Raw genomic sequence first — 12,129 nt, 5'->3', positions numbered from 1 at the left:
GAGTAGAACAGCATATACGGAAGGCGAAGGGCACTGTGCCAAGGATTGTGACAACTGTGTCGCAGAATGAAGGAAGGTGCTCTGTGTGCCACCTGCTCAAGGGTCAGAGATCAGGAGAAAAGCGCTAAGGACCTCTTTCTCCCAGGGTATCCCCTACTGGTCATCGCTCTCCTGAGGAATCCTACACATTCACACCCTGCTCATCTCCAGTGTCCTCATTGCCTCTACAAGCAGACGAGCTCTGAACCTTGTTCCTTCTCCCTAGAATCCACAGCCTAAGTATTTCTTATCTCCAAACCTAGCCAGTGGGAGAAAAAAAAATCATTTAGCATCATATTAATCTAAGGAAGCACTCTGCCCCCCGTGAGTGAAAATAAGCTTTTTACATTATTACGCAGAGCAATTTTAATCCCAAGTCCAGAAAGGCATTCTGGCTTTCCCCTTAGATGGTCCACGGCCTATCTGGCATTCTAGGGTGAATCCCCACTTTCCCTTGGGAGATACTACTAGTAGAAAACATTCCTTTTACCCATGACACATAGTACAAATGGGGAGGGGCGAAGGGCAGAGATAGCTCTACCTCCTCAACTCTGAGTAGATCCTGGGACTTGTGAGTTTTTCTCTTGCTACAGCAGAAAGCTGTAGAAGATCCAAACAAAAGGAAAATAGTATAACTGACTCACTTTGCTGTACAGCAGAAACTAACACAACATTGTAAATCAACTATACTCCAACAAAGGAAATGTTTTAAAAAATTTATTTTCCTTTAAAAAAGGAAAATAAAAGCAAAAAGGTAAGATAAAGTCAGGGTAAGGATAATATACAAAATGCATTCAGTGCCTCCTAAGTGCCAAATACCGATGAAGCATCCAATGATGAATGAAACAGAAATGGCCCTGCCTTCATGGAATTAACAACCTGAGAGAGAAGATGAATGACATAAAGTAAACAACAACTGAGTAATTACCAATAGTGATAAGTCTATGAAGACTATGGAAAGGGGTGAGGTGGTGGAGAAAAATGGGTGCAAAGCAATGTGGGGTTGCATGGACAGTCATCTCTGAGGAGGAGACATTTCAGCTGAGACCAAAAAGATGACAAGGATTTAGTCAGGGAAGAGTTGGCAGAAGAGTTCAGGCAGAGGAACCACATGCAAGAAGCATGGCTTGGGCCATTTAGAGAACAATGAGGGGGCTGGCGTGGCAAGAATATGGTGGTGAAGAGAGCAGAGTGAGATGTGCTTTAAGAGGGGCCTTAGGAGCTATAGGAAGGAGTTTGGATTTTATTCCATGTTGAGAAAGGAAACTACTGTATTAGTGTGTATTAAAGCAGGAAGATAGCATGTTTTGCTTTGTGGGTTTTTTTTTTTTAATCTGGATGATTTATAGAGCATATAGTAAAAGGCAAGAGTTGAAGAGAAAAATTAGAGGGCTGTTATAGTGGTTCAGGTGAGAGATGGTGGCGGCTTAGCCTAGGGTGGTGGCAGTGGCCACAAAGACACGTGATTGGACTCTAGATACATCTTAGAAGTGGATATGGCAGAACCACATGAGGGACTGGATGTGGGGGGAGGGAGGGAGTGTCTGCGGTGAATGATTAGTAGATGGGAGGGCCATTTACTGAGATGGGGAAGGAAGCAGGGAGAGGGGTTTACAGAGGTACTGCTTTAGTTAGGGAAAGAAAAATTTTCATTTTCAGGGAATTAATATTGAGGAGATTGTGACAGTCTGAATAAGATGACCATGCCCTAATCCCCAGAACCTGCGAATATGTTACCTCACGTGATAAAAAGGAACTCTGCTGCTCAACATCATATGTCATCAGGAAAATGCAGGTTAAACCAATAATGAGTTAACACTACATGACTATTAGAATGACCAAAACCCCAGACACTGACAACACCAAATGCTGATGAGGACGCAGTGCAATAGGAATTCTCTGTCACCACTGGTGGGAATGCGAAATGGTACACCCACTTCGAAAGACAGTTTGGTGGTTTCTTACAAAGCTAAACATACTCTTACTACACGATCCAACAATCACACTGCATGCTATTTACTCAAATAAGTTGAAAACTTATGTCCACACAAAAACCTGCACACATGTTAACAGCAGCTTTATTTATAACTGCCAAAACTTGAAAGTAACCAAGAAGCCCTTCAGTAGGTGAATGGATTAGTAAACTGTGGCACATCCCAACAATGGAATACTATTCAGTGCTAAAAAGAAATGAGCTATCAAGCCATGAAAATACTTGGAGGAAGTTTAAATGTATATTGCTAAGTGAAAAAAGCCAATCCAAAAAGGCTACATACTGTATAACTCCAACTATATGACCCTCTGGAAAAGGCAAAACTATGGAGACGATGAAAAGAACAGTGGTTGCCAGGGGTTGGGAGAAAGAGAGATGAATAGGCAGAGCACAGAGGAATTTTAGGGCAGTGAAAATACTCTGTATGATATCATAATAATGAATACCTGTCATTATACATTTGTCCAAACCCATAGAATGTACAACACCAAAAGGGTACAACACCAAGAATGTAAACAATGGACTTTGGGTGATGATGACGTGCCAATGTAGGTTCATCAATGTGACAAATGTACCACTCTGGTGCAGGATATTGATAGTGGAGGAGGCTGTGCATGTATGGGGGTAGAAAGTATACGGGAAATCTCTGTACTTTCTGCTTAATTTTCCTGTGAATCTAAAACTGTTCTAAAAACTAAAGTCTATTAAAGGGGCGGGGAAAGGAGGCTTTGCAGCTACAACTAAGTTAAAAATTTGAGATGGGGAGATTTTATCCTGGATTATCAGGGTAGGCTCAAGGTAATCACAAGGGTCTTTATAAGAAGGAGGAAAAAGGATCAGAGTCAGAAAAGATATAGGCACAGAAGCAGAAGTCAGAGAGAAGAGAAGATAATGTGCTGCTGGTTTTGAAAACGGAGGAAGGGGTAACAAGCCTAGGAAGTTGTAAAAGATAAGGAAATGGATTCTCCCCTACAGTCTCCAGAAGAAACACCTGCCAGCACCTGGATTTTAGTCCAGTGCAACTGATTTAAGATTCCTGAGCTCCAGAACTGTAAGATGATAACTTTGTGTTGCTTTAAGCCACTAAGTTTATGGTAATTGTTACAGCAGCAATAAGAAACTAATAGAAAAACCACAAGACATCTAAGCAGAGATTTCAAGAAGGAACTGCTTAGAACTATGGCACAAGTGTGGCTCTGAGCTTCCTAGCAGCCCGTGCAAAGTGGGGGAAATACAATCTGGCATACATTACACTGTGCTCCTAAACTAAAAACAAGCCATTTGCCCAAGAGAAATTTCTCCTATGAATCTTTAGAGGAAAACACTCTGTGATACACTGAGCAGTGTTTCCTCAAACAATCCATAAATACCAGTAAGATGAGGATTCCCTACCTTCAAAGACTGTGTAACAATCTAGAAGAGAGAAAAAGGCATATGCCCCGGGGAATTCCAATACAGATATGTGTGAAGTGTACCAATAAGGGAGAAAAGAAGGAAATAATACTATTTTTCTTATCAGTTATATCCAAATCAGTGTGCTCCTGAAAACTAGGTTAGCACATGAATACCTTCAACCAGTGGGCCCAGTAAAGAATGGCCCTTGGAGATTGCACAGGCAATGGCTCTGGGGTGAACCCCAAGAGTCACCTAGCAATAAAAAATGGTTTACATACTCTTGACTTTTAATCTGACCTGTCTAGACAATGGCTCCACTTTCCAGGCTATGTCACCTCTAAGGTCTGTACTATATTAGATAGTTTAGATTGAACCATATGAAATTACTGTTATTCAACCTCTGTTTTATTTGAAAAAATAGCAATTTCATATGGTTCAACTAATCATTAGATTTGAAACTAATATAAAATGCTTTGACTGAGACAGCTATATAGTAATATCATTTTACTTCGATCATTGTTTTCTAGTTACTAAGTATCTTGCTATAGATAATTTTGAAAAATATAAGCAAGTAAAGAAAAACTACCCATAATCGCAACACCCAGAGATGACCTCTGCTAACAAGTTTGGTGTAGATATTTTTTATTTACAATATATGCATACTTTTTCCTTTAAAAATGGAATTTTTAAATGCTTCTGAGTAGGCATGGCAGATTGAACACATTCTTTTATATCTGCTCTCCAAACAGCTCTAAAATGGTACTAAGGTAAAATGAAATGTAAACCCACAAAGTTGAGGAGTACAGGAGAGGAAACAACAGCAGATAAGAGATGTCAACAAAATTTTGGAAACTGACAAAACAAATGGCTGAGTGGTAACGGATGAGGCAGATCAGAGAAAGTTGAAATCTAAGTTTCAAGGTGAAGAAGCCAATAAGAAGCAAGCCAACTGTGCCACAAAACTCTGAAATATCTCAGGGATTTGATGCATCATATACCTCTGAAAGGAAGAGTGGGCAGGTAGTTCTGGCTAGGACCAAATAGGAAAATTTCTTGAAATTTTATTTAAGAAATAGTTAACTTTTGAGATCTTTACCCCTCAGCCAGGCAATTGTGCCTACCCATTGCAGCAGAAAACAAGAGAATGGCTTTCAGAAGAGAGGGAATTTGAGAGGATTTGTACTCAAAGACAGCAGTCGCTGGTGGGGGTAGTGGTGAGGAACATACTGAAAACAGAATATTATGACACACTCCTTAGGTAATAGACTTGGTGATTCCTCAATGCAATGACCCATCCGCAATTATCACCAACCCCAATCAAATGGGAAAAGCCAAACTTTGTAAAACTCTGCCCATGCACATAGGCATTCCATTGGCATTTACAGGCACACCTCAGAGATATTGTGGGTTCAGTTCTAAACCACCACAACGAAGCGAATATTGCAATAAAGAGAGTCACATAAATTTTTTTGGTTTCCCAGTGCATATAAAAGTTATGTTTACACTATACTGTAGTCTATTAAGTGTGCAATAGCATTATGTCTAAAAACAATGTACATACCTTAATTAAAAAATTCTTTATTGCTAAAAATGCTTTATTGCTAAAAAAATACTTTATTGCTAAAAAATGCTAACCATCAGAAAATGTTAGCCTTCACGGACTTGCCTGGTGGTCCAGTGGCTAAGACTCCATGCTCCCAATGCAGGGGGCCCGGGTTCGATCCCTCATCAGGGAACCAGATCCCACATGCCGCAACTAAAAGATCCTGCATGCCGCAACTAAGACCTGGAGCAGCTAAATCAATAATTTTTTTTTTTTTAAAAAGGGTGAATTTAGAAAATGCTAGCCTTCAGAAAGTTATAATCTTTTTGCAATAGTTACATCACACAGATTACAACAAATATAATAATAATGAAAAAGCTTGAAATATTGTGAGAATTACCAAAATGTAACAGAAACATGAAGTGAGCAAACGCTTTTGGAAAAATGGCACTGATAGACTTGCTCGACACAGGGTTGCCACAAACCTTCGATTTATAAAAAAAAAAAACCCAGTATCTGTGAAGTGCAATAAACCAGGTATGCCTGCATGTGCCTCATCCTTAAATATGACAGTAAGAGACTATCAGACATCAGATGTGGAAGTCAGAGACCAAAGCAAAAAATAAATAAATTTAAAAAGGAATTCTGAGTAAACAGAGACCATGTAGGGAGCAAAATATAACAAAAGAAAACTATAACTATTTTCCACTTAAACATAAAAGGAAATCTTGCATTCATGAAATAAGACAAAGACAAAGGAAGGAAGGAGGAAGGGAGGGAGGAAGGGAGGAAGGGAGGAAGGAAGGAAGGGAGGGAGGAACTGTGGAGGAGAGGAGAGAAGGAAGGAAGGAAGAGAAAAGGGGGGCAGAAAGGAAGGGAAGGAAGAACTGGAGGACAAAATAGAGCTCTTGAAAATTAAAGACATCAAAACATGAATTTAAAATTCAATAAGAGCTTAGAAGATAGAGTTGATGAAATCTCTAAGAAAGTAAAACAAAATGACGAGTTCCAAAAAGAAAGAACAGAGAAGACAAAGGGGCAGAAATTCTCCAATAAATAATACAGGAAAAGTTCCCAGAATTGAAGAACATAGGTTTCCAGAATGAAAAGTCCATGGAGGGCCCAGCACAATGAATAAAAAATATATCTGCTCCAAAACACATACATCATTATGAAACTTTAAACACTGGTGATAAAGAGGAAAAAAACCATAAAAACCTTTTAGAGAAAAAAACAGGTCATATACAATAAATCATAAAATATAATGCCATCAGCCTTCTCAATAACAACCTGAAAGCTACAAGAAAATTAATTAATGCTCACAGAATTGTGATGGAAAATTATTATTCATTCAGAATTCTATACCCATTCAAACTATCCAGTGTGAGACTAGAATAAATACATTTTCAGACCTACAAGGTATCAAAAATTTTACAATACTTCCCATGCCCTTTTGCTCAGAAGTCGCTAGGTAACTTCTTTTAAGTGTTCACCTGATTAGGCCAGACCCACCTAAGATGATCTTCCTTATATTAACTTAGAGTAAACTGATTAGGAATCTTAATTACATCTGCAAAGTCCTTTTTGCCATATAATTAACATAATCACAGGATTGATATCTCCTCATATTTAGAGGTCCAAGGAGAGGGGATTACACAGGGCATGTCCACCAGGGAGCCATCTTCAAATTCTGCCTACCAGAGTATATTAAAAACAAACAAGCAAGAAAACAAATGAAATAAACTGAAGCAACTATGAACTACAAGGGAAAAAAACAAGTTGTCCAAGAAAGGAAATGTAATCACAGTATACAATGGCTCAGCTGGAACCAAAATTGTAAAAAAGTAAATATTAAATGTTGATTTAGTTGAATGATGACAGTTGAATGATGAGAAGGGGAAGCTTGTATTGTGGGAGGAAGGGGTTGCTAAATTCTCATCTTCTATGGTAGGAAGACAGTAAACATTGTCTAAAATTGAAAAATCAAGAAAGAGCAGTACAAATACGATGTTTAAAAATCTGGAGAGGGCTTCCCTGGTGGCGCAGTGGTTGAGAATCTGCCTGCCAATACAGGGGACACAGGTTCGAGCCCCGGTCTGGGAAGATCCCACATGCCGCGGAGCAACTGGGCCCGTGAGCCACGATTACTGAGCCTGCGCGTCTGGAGCCTGTGCTCCGCAACAAGAGAGGCCGCGATAGTGAGAGGCCCGCGCACTGCGATGAAGAGTGGCCCCCGCTTGCCGCAACTAGAGAAAGCCCTCGCACAGAAACGAAGAACCAACACAGCCAAAAATAAATAAATAAATAAATAAATAGAGTTCCTTTAAAAAAAAAAAAAATCTGGAGATAAACGGCTGAAGTAATAGTAAAAAGAAAGGAAAGTGACTGCTTTTGGAGAGAAGGACAGATGAATGCTGGGTTTTTCCTTAAAATAAGTTTTTAAACATATGAGTAAATAAAATACTAATAAGATTTATTATTTTTAACAATGTATAAAGAATATTTTCCCATATCATCAAATAACTTTCTACATTGTTATTTTAATGTTTGCAACTTATTCCATCTTATGAATGGGTCATGTTTTATCTAACCAATCTTTTACACTTACATATATGATGCTTCTCCATTTTTTATCATTTTAAATAATTAGATAAGAATTCTGGACAATAAATATTTGGGAAAACATAATGATTGTTTTCTTACACGTTCTAAAATTACACATGTAATTTTAGAAGCAGTGCTAATTGACAAGAACAAAATATGCTAAGTATGTTATATGCATTATCTCATTTAATCCTTATAACAATTCTATAAGGTAAGTGCTTAATTATATCCATTTTTTAGGTGAGAAAAGTTGAAACTCAGAGTGGTGAAGTAACTCGTCCATGGGCATCTAGCCAATGAGTAGTAAGGCCAGTCTTTGAGCCTAAGGATAGTTTATTCTCTTAACCACTACGTTATACTGATTATTTACTATGGACCAGGCACTGTATTATGTGTTATATGTGTGACCTCATATAATATTCATAACCTTGTAAAGAATCATTGCCATCCCCTTTTTTTAAAATGAGGAGGGCACTCCAGCTCTGAGAGATTATGTAGCCTGCCCATGTCACATAACAAGTAAATGGTAAATCCATTTCAGTCTGGGTCATTCTCGTTCTGAAGGCTGAGTACCAATTTATAGTCCAAAAAGATAGACTTTATTTTAACCCATCTATCTCCAGGAATTTATTCATTCAGCAATTTAATGATGAAATCAGGAGATCCTAATCATCTCCATATTATAGTAGATGAAAAAACTAGGTAAAGAAGGAAAAATGATTTGTCCAATAAGACGTGAACCAGGGAAGGAGAAAAGAAATGACCCTCCCACCCCCAGTGAATCTCCACCTGAGTACAGAGCATCCCAGTGCACAAATAAGTGCACTTTTAGGGATCAAGGAAGATCTCATGGGTGGTCCTCAATCCCCTTGCTAGGCTGGACGGTTAACAGGAAACTAGCAGATGGGAATCTTCACCCCACCTTCCCCTTGTTCCACTGAACATCCTTCAATCACAGAAATTTTTTTTCTATATTAGATCATGGGCTACCAGGGAACTTTTTTTTTTTTTTTTTTTAAAGAAAAGGTGGGAAGGTGTTCTCATATTTTAAGAATAGATATATAAACTTTAAATATACATTTCAAAATCCTTGGACTAAATGATGCCAAAGGTGTTTCCCAGCTCTAGCAATCTAGCATTCCCTCTGATATATATTGGTGGTACTACTATAACTGTTGTTATTTTACGTACTAGCAAGGGACCTTTTTGTTTGTTTTGTTTTGTTTTGTTTTGTTTTGGCTGCATTGAGTCTTCATTGCTGCACGTGGGCTTTCTCTAGTTGCAGCAAGCCAATTATTTTACATATTAAAAAAAAAAGCTCAAAACCCCTCTTGGAAGTCTTGTCTTCCTCAGATATAATATGCTATTCCAGCTTTCCATGACAGTGAGTTACCACTTTCTGAATTATTTTCTAAGAGCCTCACATTTGGGTCCCTGGCATATTTTATAAGTAGGGGTTCTGGTCAAGCTTTTTAGAAAACAAATCACTCCTTTTTTCTCTCTTCAGGTGTCTTTACAGCACGATGCCTTCCTGTAGAGTTAAATCTTAGACAATATGTGATTCGGTATCATATCTTTGATAGTTTAAAATAGAGCTTCATATCTACATCTTAGGATTAAATCACTAAATTGTTTTGCCTCCAATATCATAAGCCCTTACTACTTTTAACCATAAAGTCTAGTAGCTAGCACACAGTAGGTCCTCTATAATTAGTGCTTGATTTATTGTTTAATATGTCAGATGCAATGAAGTAAAAATTCATATTTATTAAGAAAAAAACATTGTGTTTATTTAATGACATACTTTTAGAGGCATCATAACATATTTTTATTAAAGTATAGTTGATTTACAATATTATATTAGTTTCAGGTGTACAGCATAGTGATTCAGTATTTTTACAGATTATACTCCATTAAGAGTTATCACAAGATAATGGCTATATTCCCCTATGCTATACAACATATCTTTGTTGCTTATCTATTTTATACATAGTAGTTTGTATTTCTTAATCTCATACCCATAACATGCCCCTCTCCCCTTCCCTCTCCGCATTGGTAACCACTAGTTTGTTTTTTATATCTGTAAGTCTGTTTCTGTTTTGCTATATACATTCATTTCTATTATTTTTTAGATTCCACATACAAATGATATCATACAGCATTTGTCTTTCTCTGATTTATTTCACTAGTATAATATTCTCTAGGTCCATCCACATTGCTGCAAATGTCAGAATTTCATTCTTTTTATGGCTGAGTAATATTCCATTGTATATATATATCTTCTTTATCCATTCATCTGTTGATGGACACTTGGGTTGCTTCCATATCTTGGCAATTATAAATAGTGACGCTACGAATGTTGAGGTGCATATATCTTTTCGAATTAGCATTTCCTTTTTCTCTGGATATATCCCAGGATAGGATTGCTGGATCATATGGTAGTTCTATTTTCAGTTTTTTGAGGAACTTCCATACTGTTTTCCATAATGGCTGCATCAATTTATATTCCGACCAAAAGTGTATGAGGGTTCCCTTTTCTCCACATCCTTGCCAACATTTATTTGGAGGCTTTTTCATAATAGCCATTCTGACAGGTGTGAGGTGATATCCCCTTGTTGTTTTGATTTGCTTTTCTCTGATGATTCACAATCTTGAGCATCTTTTCATGTGCCTATTAGCCATGTGTATGTCTTCTTTGGAAAAATGCCTACTCAGATCTTCTGCCCATTTTTTTCTTTTTTTTGATTGGGTAGTTAATTTTTTTGATGTTTTATTACATGAGCTGTTTATATATTTTGGATATTAACCCCTTGTCAGTCACATCATTTGCAAATATTTTCTCCCATTCCGCAGGTTGTCTTTTTCTTTTGTTGATGGCTTCCTTTGCTATGCAAAAGCTTTTAAGTTTAATTAGGTCCCATTTGTTCATTTTGCTTTTATTTATTTTGCCTTGGAGACAGATTGCAAAAAATATTGCTATGATTTATGTCAAAGAGTGTTTGTTCTATGTTCTCTTCTAGGAGTTTTATGGTTTCAGGTCTTACATTTAGGTCTTTAATCCATTTTGAGTTTACTTTTGCATATGGTGTAAGGAAATGTTCTAATCTCATTGTTTTACATGTACGTATCTAATTTTCCCAGCACCATTTATTGAAGAGACTGCCTTTTCTCCATTCTTGCCTCCTTTGTCAGAGATTAATTGACCATAGGTACATGGGTTTATTTCTGGGTTCTCTATTCTGTTCCATTGATCTATGTGTCTGCTTTGGCTCCAGTACCATGCGGTTTTGATTACTGTAGCTTTGTAGTATAGTCTGAAGTGTGGGAGGGTTATACCTCCTTTTTTTTGTGTGTGTGTGGTTTCGTATGAATTTTAGGATTATTTGTTCTACTTCTGTGAAAAATGTCATGGGTATTTTGATAGCAATTGCTTTGGGTAGTATAGCCATTTTAACAATATTAATTCTTCCAATCAAAAAGCATGAGACATCTTTTCATTTCTCTGCATCATCTTCAATTTCATCAATTTTTTTAATAGTTTTTAGAATATAGGTTTTTTACCTCTTTGGTTAAATTTATTCCTAGGTATTTTGTTTTGATGTGATTTTAAATGCGATTTTTTTCTTTACATTCTCTTTCTGATAGTTCATTACTAGTGTACAGAAAAGCAACAGATTTCTGTATATGTATCCTGAAACTTCACTGAATTCATTTATTCTAATAGTTTTGGGGTGGAGACTTTAGGGTTTTCTATATAAAGTATCAAGTCATCTGTGAGTAGTGACAGTTTTACTTCTTCCTTTCTAATTTGGATGCCTTTTGTTTCTTTTTCTTGGCTGACTGCTGTAGCTAGGACTTCCAATACTATGTTAAATAGAATTGGTGAGAGTAGGCATCCTTGTCTCATTCCTGAATTTAGAGGAAAGGCTTTCAGCTTTTTTTTTTTTTTTAAAGAAATTCACGTTCTTATTTATTTATTTATTTATTTATGACTGTGTTGAGTCTTCGTTTCTGTGCTAGGGCTTTCTCTAGTTGCGGCAAGTGGGGACCACTCTTCATCGCGGTGCGCGGGCCTCTCACCATCATGGCCTCTCTTGTTGCGGAGCACAGGCTCCAGACGCGCAGGCTCAGTAATTGTGGCTCACGGGCCCAGTTGCTCCGTGGCATGTGGGATCTTCCCAGACCAGGACTCGAACCCGTGTCCCCTGCATTGCCAGGCAGATTCTCACCCACTGCACCACCAGGGAAGCCTGGCTTTCAGCTTTTCACCATTGAGAATGATGTTAGCTGTGGGCTTGTCATAAATGGCCTTTATTATGTTAAGATATGTTCCTTCCATACTCACGTTCTGGAAAGATTTTATCATGGATGTTGAATCTTGTCAAATGCTTTTTCTGCATCTATTGAAATATGATTTTTATTCTTCCTTTTATTAATGTGGTGTATCATATTGATTGATTTGTGAATACTGAACCATCCTTGTGTCCCTGGAATAAATTCAACTTGATCATGGCATATGATCCTTTTTATATATTGCTGGATTTGGTTTGCTAAT

The sequence above is a fragment of the Balaenoptera ricei genome, chromosome 1 (assembly GCF_028023285.1).
Source record: "Balaenoptera ricei isolate mBalRic1 chromosome 1, mBalRic1.hap2, whole genome shotgun sequence".
Lineage (NCBI taxonomy): Eukaryota > Metazoa > Chordata > Mammalia > Artiodactyla > Balaenopteridae > Balaenoptera > Balaenoptera ricei.
The sequence above is the reverse complement of the archived record's forward strand: the minus strand, read 5'-3'. Positions refer to the sequence as shown.